General features: G+C 38.1%; 1 pseudogene; it reads right to left on the reverse strand.

Moving 5' to 3' along the window:
* Positions 1–1,615: 1,615 nt before the first annotated feature.
* The window catches only part of LOC131502097 (small ribosomal subunit protein uS5-like), a 60,987-nt pseudogene continuing 46,465 nt past the window's right edge, over positions 1,616–16,137 (reverse strand).

Consider the following 16,137-nt stretch of genomic DNA (forward strand, 5'->3'; position numbering starts at 1 on the left):
TGAAAGAAACAATCAACAAAATTAGAAGACAACTTACTGAATGGAAAAAAAAATTGCAAATGATACATCTGATAAAGGGTCAGTAACTAAAATATATAAATAACTTATACCAATCAAAACAAAAAAAATCCAATAAAAAAGGTCAGAAGACATTAACAGATATTATCTAAAGAAAATATACAAACAGCCAACAGACACAGGAAAAGATGTTCAACATCATTCATCATGAGGGGGATGCAAATCAAAACCACAATGAGATATCACTTCATATATCAGAATGGCTAAAATCAAAAGGGCAAGAAACAAGTGTTGACACAGATGTGGAGAAAGAATCCCTTGTACATTGTTGGTGAGAATGCATACTGGTGCAACTACTGTGGGAAATACTACGGGTTCCTTAAAAAATTAAAAATAGAATTACCATATAATGCAGTAATGACACTACTAGGTATTTGCCCAAATAATATGAAAACACTATGGGTATATGCACAATTTATGTTTACTGCAGCATTATTTACAATGGACAAATTATGGAAGCAGGCCAAGTGTGCACTGTTATGTGAGTGGATAAAAAAGTTGTATATATATGCAATGAAATATTATTCAGCTATATAAAAAGAATGAAATCTTGCCATTTGCAATAACCTGGATGGATTTAGAGAGTATAATCTAGAGGGTATAATTAAAATGAGTCAGTCACAGGAAAACAAATACCATATGATTTCAGTCACATGTGGAATTTGAGAATAAAAACAAATGAACAAAGGAAAAATAAAGAGACAAACCAAAAAAGAGGCTCTTAAATATGAACAATAAACAGATTTTTAACAGAGAGGAGGTGGGTGAGGGCATGGAGAAATAAGTGAATCAAATTAAGAGTATATTTATCTTTATAAACACTGGGTAATATATAGAACTGTTGAATCACGATATTGTATGTTTTAAACTAACATAACACTGCATGTTATGTATATTGGAATTCAAGATTTAAAATCATTTAGGGGCGCCTGGGTGGCGCAGTCGGTTAAGCGTTCGACTTCAGCCAGGTCACGATCTCGCGGTCCGTGAGTTCGAGCCCCGCGTCAGGCTCTGGGCCGATGGCTCGGAGCCTGGAGCCTGTTTCCGATTCTGTGTCTCCCTCTCTCTGCCCCTCCCCCGTTTATGCTCTGTCTCTCTCTGTCCCAAAAATAAATAAAAAACGTTGAAAAAAAAATTAAAAAAAAATAAATAAAATCATTTGAAAAGAATACACATTTTTATACATCATAGCATTCATTATGCTACATTACTAATTATATTTATAGCTTAGCAAGGCAATTAATATACAAAACTCAATTTATTTTAGATTGTTATCCAACACATGAATAACAATCTAAGTTATTCTCTGGATTTCACACCCTTTGTACAAGCACTTGAAAGATATTTATGATCATATTTTATCTACAATAAATTCAGCTATATTATTATAAGTGATTTTTCCTACTGTACTCATCAATAACTTCAATATTGGGAATAATGATTAAGCCTCTTAATGCAATGGTTGCATTAATGCATTATTCTACTTAATAAATGGTTTTGTTTTGCTGTGTTTGTTTTTTTCTTTTTTTAAGATGCTTTATTTCGCTTTAATTTTCTTATATAAATCTGTGTTGGACACACCTGGAGCGTGGGACCTCTGCACGGAGATTCTGGTGTGAGTCTTTACAAGATGGTCACTGAGTTCCTGATAGGGCGACTTGTTGAACACAGTCTTTTACCAGAGGTGAGGTGTGAGATTGCTGTAGGTTTTGGACATGGCATCACAAATGGCTTTGGTGAAGTTGTCCAGGGTGGCAGTGCAGCCCCTGGTCGAGGTGTAGCCATTGTCAATACCAGACATCATCAGTAGCTTCTTGGGCACAATGCCAATACCTCTGGGGCAGGGATGAAGCACACAAGCACAGAACCACAGTGGCTGGTCCATCTTGCATGGGACAGTGTGGGTTTTGCTGATGTTGTTCTCCCAGTAGCCTTGACACATGCAGTAAATGGAAAGCTTCGCCAGGTTGATGGCCCCATGGATGGCAGTGGCTACCTCCTTGGAACACTTAACACTCAGATCGACATACCTATTGTGATCTCAATGGCAACAAGTGCCTTGAACCTGGTCCACTGGCCATCATGGATCTGCTTTTGCACAAGCCTAATCTTTAAAACTTCATCCTTGAGGGATGCATCAGGAAAAAGTCAATGATCTCAGATTCCTTGAAAGGCAGGGAGAAGAGATAGCTCTCCTCCAGGGACTTGATTTTCATGTCCTTGTTCAGGTGGCACAGCTTGGTGACAGGATCCACTTCTTGTCCTTGGCACTACTTAGTAAATGTTATGGTTATTGAATTTTAATTGTATTTAATATCATTCTGTAATACAACATGGACTAATATAATTATATTTCATTCCAAATTTCCAATTATGCTCTTTTGTACCAATTCATAAGATGCCATTCTTCATTTATTGAAAGTCACTCCATTCTACCAATTCATTTAGTTCCTATTTTACTCAGGAAATCATTATTAACTATTATTAACTCATCATAATATCACAGCTACTTACACTTATTCACTGCATTTTTACAAACTATGTACAATTTTATGAGCATTTTAGAATGGCTGCATATATTTACAATAAGTAAAAATGACAAAATCTAACCAATATATTTCTTATCAGCTTGTAGCTTCGACCCCATCAGATAGAAATATTTTCTTTAAAAGAGTAGTCATCCTCTTGAGAAACTCAATTATACCCCTATTTTCAAACCAACAATTGTTCTCAGAGATTTTCCTTTCAGTGAGGTCTAAAGGACTTGGACCTGCAGTTTCCTTTTGGCAGGAAATAGTCATACAGACATTAGCCCAGCGTTTCTCTGTAAATTCCACTTTCTTCATGGCTTAAATATTACTTGATTTTATGTATAGTATAACTCTTTTTTTTGGTGAATTCATCTTTCAACATTTGGGTCTCTTATTTAGTATGCACATTAACCACCATCATTGGTCACTAGGCTTGGCCTGTCGTAGACTCTAAGTCTAAAGTTCTTTTTTGACCAGCAAAAGAGAGGATGCAGGATTGAAGCAAGAGATGGCTAATGTCCAGGAAAAGACAAGAGCCCCAAATAAGGGTCCTTGCCTCATGTTTATTCAGATCAGAAGGCTTACAAATGTGATGGGAGTGTACAAAGAGACAAAGAAACTGTGGACATTAACTTGGGGGCATGAAGGAAGAGGGGGGTTTTGAAGATATACAGTGTTTGGGGTTTGGGTCAATATAAAACAAAATCCTGGCACTGGGAAAATGGGTAGATGGTTGGTAATGGCAGACAGGAGGTTCCATGCCTGTTTTATCTTAGCTAGCCTAGGGGATGAGACAGGGGAAATAACCTCAGGGTCAATAAGGCATCTTTTTTTTTGTTAACCATTTCCACTCTGGGCTGCTTTGCCTGCAGTGCAGCAGTCCATACTCTAATTCATCAATAGTCTAATTCACTAACTTGGCCCTATCCTCCTGTGAAAGCAGCTTTTCTGCAATAGTACTAAATTGGGGGTGCTTCCACTCTGAATATCTAATCTTGTTTATTTCATATACCTATGTATTGGGGACCTTTGTGCTGTTCCCATTTTAGGCCTTTGCCTCTCCCTCTCTATTCTGGGGGCTCTGAGCCCCCTCTCTATTTTGGGGTGCCAATCTGGTTTACCCAAACTCAGATGTGAGCAATTGATTTCTTTATGCCTTGTTAACTCATTGGTGTAAGCCTGGGGATTCCTAAGCTTATCCACCACATTGGCCAAACCATTTATATACATGTATGTCCTTTATGTTCAGTGCTGTAAATGTTCTGGTTTGTTTTCCTTGCCTGAGAAGATATATCTTGAAAAATATGTGGACACACACACACATACACACACACACACAAAACAGGAATTTTACTCAGACATAAAAAAAATTAGATCTTGTCATTTGTGTCAACATGGATGGACCTAGAGGATAGTATGCTAAATCAAATAAATCAAAGAAAGACAAATAATGAATGATTTCATTTATATTTGGAAACTAAAAAACAAAGTTAACAAAAAAAAAACAAAAAAAAAGCAGAAATAGACCCACACAAATTGGTGGTTGTAGGGTGGGGGGGAAGGAATGGGCAAAATGGGTAAAGAAGAATGGGATGTATGAGCTTAAAATATGGAATGAATATGTCAGGGGGATGGAAGTTACAACACAGGGTATATAGACAATGGCGTTGTAATAATGTTGTATGGTGACAGATGTTAGCTACAATTGTAGTGAGTATAGCATTATGTATATAGTTGTCTAATCAACATGTTGTACACCTGAAACTAATGTAATATTGTGTGTCAACTATACTTCAGTAAAAATGAAAATTAATTTTAAAATGTTCAGGTATTTTAAATAGAGGTACTTGCAGAAAATTAGAAAACAAAATGAGTTATTTCTAAGTAGTTTTCAGAAGTTGAGAATATAAAATTTCCCATGTTAGAAAGATATTAACTCATATATTAATGTTCTAATTTGGTTCAATTTAAATTTTAAGGTTTTATTTCCATTTTTAATTTTCATGTATCAACAGAGCTCAGAGACTGTGACTAAAAGGAAAATATCAGCACCCATAAGAATGTTCTAAGACTGATTTAATAAGAGCCAGAATCCAGATAAATTTCAGTCAGCCTGCTGAGAGAGAAATTTGCAAAAGGCAAATTAGAATATCTCATTATGTAACTGCTCATCTCATTTTGTAATATTTGAATACTGTTCTACTTTGATCTTGATTTGCCAATGTGTATCTCAATGTTTCAAATATTTTATTCACGACTAAACTCAAAACATGGGGGGGGGAGTTCCACACTGATATCTCATATCATAGTGATATTTTCATCTGTAAAGTGGTAATACAGTCTTCTGGGAATTTTATCGATATTAATCACCAAATACAATATTACAAGCTGAATTATTTTAATGGTTATCACAAATTTAATCCAATCAACAACATCACTAGTACACAGATTGTGAATAAAAATTGAAAAAGGGAAATAATACATTAATTTCAATTTCAGTTAATATTACTAGCCTTAAGCCCTCAATGTTAAGATAAGAATTTATTATAAAAATTAATTATACCAAAGTTTAATTAAATAATTATGAGCAAGATACATGCTCATGCATGCATGTGGCCAGTAAACCCAGAGGACTAATTTGTTGTCCTAACAAATAACATGTTTTGTGAGCAAAGTTTACTGAATTTCGTATTCTTGAATTTGATCACCATGAACTTAAACTGTACACAATTATATGGTCTAAAAATGTCACTAAAAGGTGAGTCTACACTTGATTCACTTTTACTCCACAAAACATCAACTTAAAATACTTCAGGGGTGCCTAGGTGCCTCAGTAATTTGGGCATCTGACACTCAGTTTTGGCTCAGGTCATGGTCTCAGGGATCATGCGATTGATCCCTGCATTGGGCTCTGTGCTGACAGTGCGGAGCCTGCTTGGGATTCTTTCTCCCCTATCTCTCTGCTCTCCCACCCTCTAAATAAATAAATAAATAAATAAATAAATATATTTAACTATATATATATAGGGATCCTGGGAAGATGGCAGCGTAGGAGGATGCTGGGCTCACAGCGCATCCTGCTGATAACTTAGATTCCACCTACACCTGCCTAAATAACCCAGAAAACCGCCAGAAGACTAGCAGAATGGTGTCTCCGGAGCCAAGCGCAGATGAGAGGTCCATGGAAGAGTTTAGGAAGGGCAGACGGGCGGTGATGCTCCACGGACTGGCAGGAGGGAGCTGGGGTGGAGGGGCGGCCAACCGGCCAGGCAGAGCCCCCGAGTTTGGCTTGCAAAAGCAGAGGCCTGATGGAGTCTGTTCCCACAGCAAGCAGGACTTGACATCTGGAAGGTGACAAGCTAATAGGTCTGCTTGGAGAACAGGAGGGCTGGAGGAAAACGGGAGGGAGACTTGTTGAGCCCCGGACAACAGAGCCCAGCTCGGCGGGGAACAAAGGCGATCACCAGCGCCATCTCCCTCGCCCATCCCCCAGCCAAAATCCCAAAGGGAACCAGTTCCTTCCAGGGAAATTGTTTGCACCGCCCAAACACCCAAAGCTGTGCTTCTGCCTATCCATCCCTCAGGCAGGTCTGACTCCCTCCTGGTGCCGCAGGGCCCCTTCCAAAGCGGATCTCGAAAGGAAAAGGGAGCTGAGCCTGCCCCTCTGGCTCCCGTGCACCTTGACTATCCACCCCAGCTAATACACCAGATCCCCAACACCACAAGCCTGGCAGCTTGCAAGTAGCTTAGATGGACCATGCTACCCCACCGTGAATCCCACCCCTAGGAGAAAGGGGAAGAGAAGGCACACACCAGTCTGACTGTGGCCCCAGTGGTGGGCTGAGGGAAGACATCAGGTCTGACTGCGGCCCCGCCCAACACCACAATTTATTCAAGATAGCACAATGGAAGTGCCCTGCAGGTCCTCACCACTCCAGGGACTATCCAAAATGACGAAATGGAAGAATTCCCCACAGAAAAATGTCCAGGAAATAACAACAGCTAATGAAATGATCAAAAATGATTTAAACAAAATAACAGAAAGAGAATTTAGAATAATAGTCATAAAATTAATCGCTGGGCTTGAAAACAGTATAAAGGAGAGCAGAAAATCTCTTGCTACAGAGATCAAGGGACCAAGGAACAGCCAGGAGGAGCTAAAAAATGCTATTAATGAACTGCAAAATAAAATGGAGACAACCATGGCTCGGGTTGAAGAAGCAGAGGAGAGAATAGGTGAACTAGAAGATAAAATTATGGAAAAAGAACAAGCTGAGAAAAAGAGAGATAAAAAAATCCAGGAGTATGAGGGGAAAATTAGAGAACTAAGTGACGCACTAAAGAGAAATAATCTACGCATAATTGGTATTCCAGAGGAGAAAGAGAGAGGGAAAGGTGCTGAAGGTGTACTTGAAGAAATAATAGCTGAGAACTTCCCTGATCTGGGGAAGGAAAAAGCCATTGAAATCCAAGAGGAACAGAGATCTCCCTTCAGACATAACTTGAATCGATCTTCTGCACGACATATCATAGTGAAACTGGCAAAATACAAGGATAAAGAGAAAATTCTGAAAGCAGCAAGGGATGAACGTGCCCTCACATATAAAGGGAGACCTATAAGACTCGTGACTGATCTCTCTTTTGAAACTTGGCAGGCCAGAAAGGAATGGCAGGAGATCTTCACTGTGATGAACAGAAAAAAAAAATATGCAGCCGAGAATCCTTTATCCAGCAAGTCTGTCATTTAGAATAGAAGGAGAGATAAAGGTCTTCCCAAACAAACAAAAACTGAAGGAATTCGTCACCACTAAACCAGCCTTACAAGAGATCCTAAGGGGGATCCTGTGAGACAAAGTACCAGAGACATAGCTACAAACATGAAACCTACGGACATCACAATGACTATAACCCATATCTTTGTAGAATAACACTGAATGTAAATGGACTAAATGTGCGAACCAAAAGACATAGGGTATCAGAATGGATGTAAAAACAAGACCCATCTATTTGCTGTCTACAAGAGACTCATTTTAGACCTGAGGACACCTTCAGATTGAGAGTGAGGGGATGGAGAACTATTTATCATGCCACTGGAAGTCAAAAGAAAGCTGGAGTAGCCATACTGATATCAGACAAACTAGACTTTAAATTAAAGGCTGTAACAAGAGATAAAAAGGGCATTATATAATAATCACAGGGTCTATCCATCAGGAAGAGCTAACAATTATAAATGTCTATGTGCCGAATACAGGAGCCCCCAAATATATAAAACAATTACTCACAAACATAAGCAACCCTATTGATAAGAATGTGGTAATTGCAGGGGACTTTAACACTCCACTTCCAACAATGGATAGATCATCTAGACACACGGTCAAAAAAGAAACAAGGGCCCTGAATGATACATTGGATCAGATGGACTTGACAGATATATTTAGAACTCTGCATTCCAAAGCAACAGATATACTTTTCTTCTCGAGTGCACATGGAACATTCTCCAAGATAGATCACATACTGGGTCACAAAACAGCCCTTCATAAGTATACAACAATTGAAATCATACCATGCATACTTTAAGACCACAATGCAATGAAGCTTGAAATCAACCACAGGAAAAAGTCTGGAAAACCTCCAAAAGCATGGAGGTTAAAGAACACCCTACTGAAGAATGAATGGGTCAACCAGGCAATTAGAGAAGAAATTTAAAAATATATGGAAACAAACGAAAATGAAAATACAACAATCCAAACGCTTTGGGATGCAGCGAAGCTAATCCTGAGAGGAAAATACATTGCAATCCAGGCCTATCTCAAGAAACAAGAAAAATCCCAAATACAAAATCTAACATCACACCTAAAGGAAATGGAAGCAGAACAGCAAAGACAGCCTAAACAGCAGAAGAAGAGAAATAATAAAGATCAGAGCAGAAATAAACAATATAGAATCTAAAAAACCTGTAGAGCAGATCAATGAAACCAAGAGTTGGTTTTTTGAAAAAATAAACAAAATGGAGAAACCTCTAGCCAGGCTTCTCAAAAAGAAAAGGGAGATGACCCAAATAGATAAAATCATGAATGAAAATGGAATTATTACAACCAATCCCTCAGAGATACAAGCAATTATCAGGGAATACTATGAAAAATTATATGCCAACAAAGTGGACAACCTGGAATAAATGGACAAATTCCTAAACACCCACACTCTTCCAAAACTCAATCAGGAGGAAATAGAAAGCTTGAACAGACCCATAACCAGAAATAAATTGAATCAGTCATCAAAAGTCTCCCAACAAATAAGAGTCCTTGGTTCAACAGTCGCAAATCAATCAATGTGATAAATCACATTAATCACAGAAAAGGTAAGAACCATACGATCCTGTCAATCGATGCAGAAAAGGCTTTTAGCAAAATTCAGCTACCTTCCTTAATAAAAACCTTCGAGAAAGTCGGGATAGAAGTAACATACTTAAAGATCCTAAAAGCCATTTATGAAAAGCCCACAGCTAACATCATCCTCAATGGGGAAAAACTGAGACTTTTTCCCTGAGATCAGGAACATAATATGGATGTCCACTTTCACTGCTGTTGTTTAACATAGTGTTGGAAGTGCTAGCACCAACAATCAGACAACAAAAGGAAATCAAAGGCATCAAAGTTGGCAAAGATGAAGTCAAGCTTTCACTTTTTGCAGATGACATGATATTATACATGGAAAATCTGATAGACTCCAACAGAAGTCTGCTAGAACTGATACATGAATTTAGCAAAGTTGTAGGATACAAAATCAATGTACAGAAATCAGTTGCATTCTTATACACTAATGATGAAGCAACAGAAAGACAAATAAAGAAACTGATCCCATTCACAATTGCACCAAGAAGCATAAAATACCTAGGAATAAATCTAACCAAAGATGGAAAAGATCTGTATGCTGAAAACTATAGAAAGCTTATGAAGGAAATTGAAGAAGATAAAAACAAATGGAAAAACATTCTGTGGTCATGGATTGGAAGAATAAATATTGTCAAAATGTCAATACTACCCAAAGCTATCTACACACTCAATGCAATCCCAATCAAAATTGCACCAGCATTCTTCTCGAAACTAGAACAAGCAATCCTGAAATTCATATGGAACCACAAAAGGCCCCGAATAGCCAAAGTAATTTTGAAGAAGAAGACCAAAGCAGGAGGCATCACAATCCCAGACTTTAGCCTCTACTACAAAGCTGTAATCATCAAGACAGCATGGTATTGGCACAAAAACAGACACATAGACCATTGGAGTAGAATAGAAACCCCAGAACTAGACCCACAAACGTATGGCCAACTAATCTTTGACAAAGCAGGAAAGAACATCCAATGGAAAAAAGACAGTCTCTTTAACAAATGGTTCTGGGAGAACTGGACAGCAACATGCAGAAGGTTGAAACTAGACCACTTTCTCACACCATTCACAAAAATAAACTCAAAATGGATAAAGGACCTGAATGTGAGACAGGAAACCATCAAAACCCTAGAGAAGTAAGCAGGAAAAGACCTCTCTGACCTCAGCCGTAGCAATTTTTTACTTGACACATTCCCAAAGGCAAGGGAATTAAAAGCAAAAATGAACTACTGGGACCTTATGAAGATAAAAAGCTTCTGCACAGCAAAGGGAACAACCAACAAAACTAAAAGGCAACCAATGGAATGGGAAAAGATATTTGCAAATGACATATCTGACAAAGGGCTAGTATCCAAAATCTATAAAGAGCTCACCAAACTCCACACCCAAAAAACAAATAACCCAGTGAAGAAATGGGCAGAAAACATGAATAGACACTTCTCTAAAGAAGACATCCGGATGGCCAACAGGCACATTAAAAGATGCTCAACGTCACTCCTCATCAGGGAAATACAAATCAAAACCACACTCAGATATCACCTCACGCCAGTCAGAGTGGCCAAAATGAACAAACCAGGAGACTATAGATGCCGGAGAGGATGTGGAGAAACGGGAACCCTCTTGCACTGTTGGTGGGAATGCAAATTGGTGCAGCTGCTGTGGAAAACAGTGTGGAGGTTCCTCAAAAAATTAAAAATAGACCTACCCTATGACCCAGCAATAACACCGCTAGGAATTTAACCCAAGGGATACAGGAGTACTGATGCATAGGGGCACTGGTACCTCAATGTTTATAGCAGCACTCTCAACAATAGCCAAATTATGGAAAGAGCCTAAATGTCCATCAACTGATGAATGGATGCACAAATTGTGGTTTATATATACAATGGAGCAGTACGTGGCAATGAGAAAGAATGAAATATGGCCCTTTGTGGCAACATTGATGGAACTGGAGAGTGTGATGCTAAGTGAAATAAGCCATACCGAGAAAGACAGATACCATATGGTTTCACTCTTATGTGGATCCTGAGAAACTTAACAGAAACCCATGGGGGAGGGGAAGGAAAAAAAAGAGGTTAGAGTGGAAGAGAGCCAAAGCATAAGAGACTCTCAAAAACTGAGAAGAAGCTGAGGTTTGATGGGCAGTGGGATTGAGGGGAGGGTGGGTGATGGGTATTGAGGAGGGCACCTTTTGGGATGAGCCCTGGGTGTTTTATGGTAACCAATTTGACAATAAACTTCATATATTGGTAAAATCTATGTATATATATATTGTTTAACTATATATATAACTATATATATATTACTATATATATATATAACTATATACATATATATAACTATATATAACTATATATATATATATATAAATAAAATACTTCAAACTAACTCTTGGTTTCCAGAAGTAAAAATATCAAAGAGACACATGGATCTGGAGATCAGGGGAGAGATGTGGGCTGATTTATAAATTACAAAATAATCTTCATAAAGGTTATATTTAAAGCCATAAGTCTACAGGAGACCACTTAGGGGTTGGATGTAGACAGTAACATTTTCAAAAGGACTAGTGTAGGGGCACCTGGGTGGCTCAGTCGGTTGAACGTCCGACTTCGGCTCAGGTCATGATCTCACAGTCTGTGAGTTCGAGCCCCACATCGGGCTTTGTGCTGACAGCTCAGAGCCTGGAGTCTGCTTTGGATTCTGTGTCTCCCTCTCTCTCTGCCCCTCCCCTGCTCATGCTCTGTCTCTCTCTGTCTCAAAAATAAATAAAAACATTTAAAAAAAACAAAAACAAAAACAAAATACAAAAGGACTAGTGTAGTTAAGATGAACTCAAGTTTAAATATTTATAAATTAGTAATGGAATGGTAAACTCATCTGAAAATAAGTACCCAGAGAGGGAAGAGAAAACCATGAGTGTGATATCTAGAAACCAATTGAACGTTTCAAGAAAATGAAATCAACTAATTATGCTTAAAGCAAAATTTATATCTTAGTAATTTACTAATGTCAAAATTTACCCAAAATATTTCAGGTCAAAACTACAAACATTTATTATCTCGCACAGTTGCTAATGGTTGAAAATCTGAGAGCAGTTCAGCTGGATCTTTCAGGTTCATAGTCTCTCATGAGGCTTCAATTAAGATCTCAGTCTGGGCTGCAGTCATCTGAAAATTTGACTGGAAAAGGAGGATCCACTTCTAAGTTGGTTCACTCACATGGCTGTTGTCAGGATGCTTAAATTCCTTTGGGATTGTTAGCAGAAGGCCTCATTTCCTCTATGGTATGGACTGCATGTTTGTGTATCCCCAAATTTATATGTTGAAGTCTAATCCCCAATATGATGGTATTTGGAGATGAAAACTGTAGGTGATAATTAGGTCATAAGGGTGCAAGCTCTTATGATGGGATTCATTAGTGCTCTTATAGTAAGAGACAGAAAAGATTGTGAGCACTCACCCTCAATCCCTATTTCTCTGCCATGTGAGGACATAATGAGGAAAACAGATCTCACTAGAAAGCAAATAATCCAACACCTTGATCTTGGACTTCCCAGCCTCCAAAATTGTGAGAAATAAATGTGTATTGTTTAAGCTTCCTGGTCTATAACATTTTTTTTATGGCATCATGAAGTAAGTCACTTTCCATGTCAGCATCTTCTGGAAACAGTAGCTAACTTACCCAGAGATAATAATCTAAGAAAAAGAGCAGAAATGCAACTATAATGTCTTTCATCACTTAGTTTCTGAAGCCATCTACCATCACTTCTATTTATTCCATTCATTAGAAGTGATTTACTAAATCCAGAACACATTCAGTGGAGGGGAATTAGGTTGTACAACTTGAAGAAAGGAGTATCAAAGAACTTGTTGATATATTTTAAAAGTATCAGTGTCAAATTTTTTTGTGGAAAAAATATTTGTCCCTCTTGTTAGTAAAATATATTCATCCTTTCTTAATGTAACTAAACCAATGTGAGTTTGTTCCTTGCCAAATCAGAAACCTCACCAGGTTGAGCTGTCTCACAAAGAAAACTTCATTTGCAGCAAATACGGAGATCACAGAGAATGACTTCCAAAGCTGTGACTCCCCAAACAAGGATGAATGGATTTTTTTTTAATTTAGGTTTAAGATAAAAAATTAGATAGGGAAGCCTCGTCATGGTACATAGAGGCGGGCATAAGGTCAAGCATGTGTCTTAATGATACATGCCTATACACACATTGTATGTTATGTAAATGAAGCTTATGCTCCTCCTTGGGCAGATATTTTAGTATTATCATGAGGTAAAGGTAGTTTGCAGTCATTCTAGAGGTCACTTAATGGTCTATTTGTACATGCATAGGCAGGGGTTAAGTGCAAACTGGTCTGGGTGGTCTGGGCTGGATGGAGATGTTGTCAGGGCAATTGCTATCAATTTAGGGGCAGTTTCACTTTCCATTTGCCTGAGTTAAGATATTAGCTGGAAAGAAGAGCTTAAGGGAAAATGTGGGACAAAGGTCAGTGAGTACAAGCAGGTGGGCAGTAAAAGTCAGGTCTTGGAGTTTAGCTCATGATAGTAAGGTACCCAAAAGCCTCATGCTATTACAGAATCAGTTCAAAGTTCAAGATGTCATCATCCAAATTACGTTTTGTTATGGATGAAGCTCCTCATATATTTTAATAAGCAGAGAACCTCAAGTACATTTCTTTTCTATCTGAAGACTTGGGAATGAAAGGAACAAGTTATCTATCTCTCACATCACCACCATACAATAGTGGGAGGACAGTAATAGCATAAGTGCTATATAGATGGCCCTCTTCACAAAAGGGGAAATTAGAGGCACAATAGCCATAACAATTCTAAAACCCAGCCAGTCAGATACTTGAGGTTCCACACCATCCTATGCCTGCCTAGCAATAATTTCCTGTCTCCCTGGTCTCCTGGTTCTGCTCTCAGAATCACCCTTCCATCTTCATGAAAGGTAGTACACGTTTGCAGTTGAGTGTTTTGTTTTCTTGTGTTTTTTTTTTTTTTTTCAGTTTGCTTTCCATCAGTAGTATCTAGTGGTCAAAAGGCTTTTTTTTTTTACATTTCCTACTTGTCTCTGGCCATGTCAGTTCAAATTGGCAGTGTTTCTGTGAATGTACTTATCTTTAACACTTTGTGAGTGTCCCTCAAGTCCCATTGGGGTTCACTTCATTTGACTAATGCCATGCCCACAAATTTCCTTAAAATATGCACTCTGTACTTTGGATTTCTATTGAAATGGCTGAGAGTCACACCCTGAAACTTCCTGAAAACACTATTGTTTGAGAAAATCTAAGAGGCACACCCTTAAACTCTTTAGAAGGCTTTTTATCAGACTGCACTATACACTGAAACCCAACCTTAGAACTTTTTGAAGTCTTAACAAATGATTTTACAGTCATACCCTTGGCTTTATGTTTAGACCATATTTTCCTTGTATGAGATCTAGAATGTATCCTTTATATTTGGTAACACAGGGGCACCTGGGTGGCTCAGTTGTACCTCCGACTTCGGCTCAAGTCACGATCTCACAGTTTGTGGGTTCGAGCCCTGCATAGGGCTCTGTGCTGACAGCTCAGAGCCTGAAGCCAGTTTCAGATTTTGTGTCTCCCTCCCTCTCTGCCCCTCCCCTGCTCGCACTCTGTGTCTGTTTCAAAAATAAATAAACATTAAAACAAATTTTAGATTTGGTAACACAAATATCCTTGATGACTTTAGAAAAATAAATTTTGGTGGAGTAGTCAGAGTAGAACACAAAATAAAGTGAATTAAAGACTGCAAATAAAAACTAAAAAAAATTGTGTATAGTTTTTAAATCTTAGCAATAATGGGGACAAATCGAATAGGGCAGTAACTGAATAAGCCATGTGTAATTATGACAGCTAAGCAAAACTATAAAGATATGAATACGTATAGCATTTTTAAAGGACTTCTAAGAGATTTTTATGGTTAGAGTGCCCAGATCACTAGGGAAACTCTAGACTCAAAAATCTTCCTGCTAAGTTGCACAATGACACTGCCACAATCCAGAAGCTTCCATTATCAGGAAACCATTAGAACAGAGAATCCTGCACAGCCATGAAGACACTGCAACTGCTCTGGGTTCTGAAACCACTACATGCTCACTATAATACACACAACGATAATAAAATCCCCAAACTCCACCTGTCTATGGATAACCAGGAAGCTGGTAACCTCATACTGGTACCTCTGTTAACATGGATGTAGAGAAACAAAATTCTTTTGCTTTGTAATCTCATGCAAATATATTTGATGAGCCAAATATAATCACATCCCAAACTCTAGCAGCAAGGTAGTTTGAAAAATGTACTTTTCAGTTTCCTAAGCTTTTTCATTATAACAGGATGAAGGAATACCAATTTACCTTAGTCACCCCAAGAATTATAGCATCTTGATTCTGAGACTCAGAACTACATACGATATTAACAAAAGGGGTGCCTGGGTGGCTTGGATGGTTAAGTGGCCAACTCTTGATTTTGGCGCAGGTCATTATCTCATGGTTTGTGAGATCAAGCTCCATATCAGGCTCTGCACTGACAACACAGAGCCTGCTTGGGGTTCTCTCTCCCACTCCTTCTGCTGCTCCCCTTCCAAATAAATAAACTTTAAAAAAAGAACTACATACAATATTAATGAAAGAATAACATGACAGAAAGATATCCAAGTGGAAATAATGTTGTGCTGGAACTTGTTTGTAATGACTTACGGGGCCAATTGTTAATGTTCTGGAAATTTGCAAGGTAGCTGATATAACGTTGCTAACTTAAATTACCATGGTAGTATTTTAGCACAAAAATCTTGAAATACTACAAATCAAGGCTATTTGCCCCCCAAAAATCAATTGTTACAAATATATCAGTACATTGGCTACAATGGCTTGCAATTTTATAACAGTTATAGTGTTTTCAAAACCATTCTAATGTTTTAGCCTTTGTATAGTTAAATGTCTTTTCATATAGCTTTTGAGAAAGCAGTTTTTTTGCACCTACCTGATGTTTCATAGACTCTGCTACCTATTTAGTAAATGCAGATAACCAAACTTTGGCTGAGAACTGAACTTATATTTTTAATAAAATTATTAAACCAAGGAGAAATATTATGTCTGTCAGGT

The sequence above is a fragment of the Neofelis nebulosa genome, chromosome X (assembly GCF_028018385.1).
Source record: "Neofelis nebulosa isolate mNeoNeb1 chromosome X, mNeoNeb1.pri, whole genome shotgun sequence".
Classification (NCBI taxonomy): Eukaryota; Metazoa; Chordata; class Mammalia; order Carnivora; family Felidae; genus Neofelis; species Neofelis nebulosa.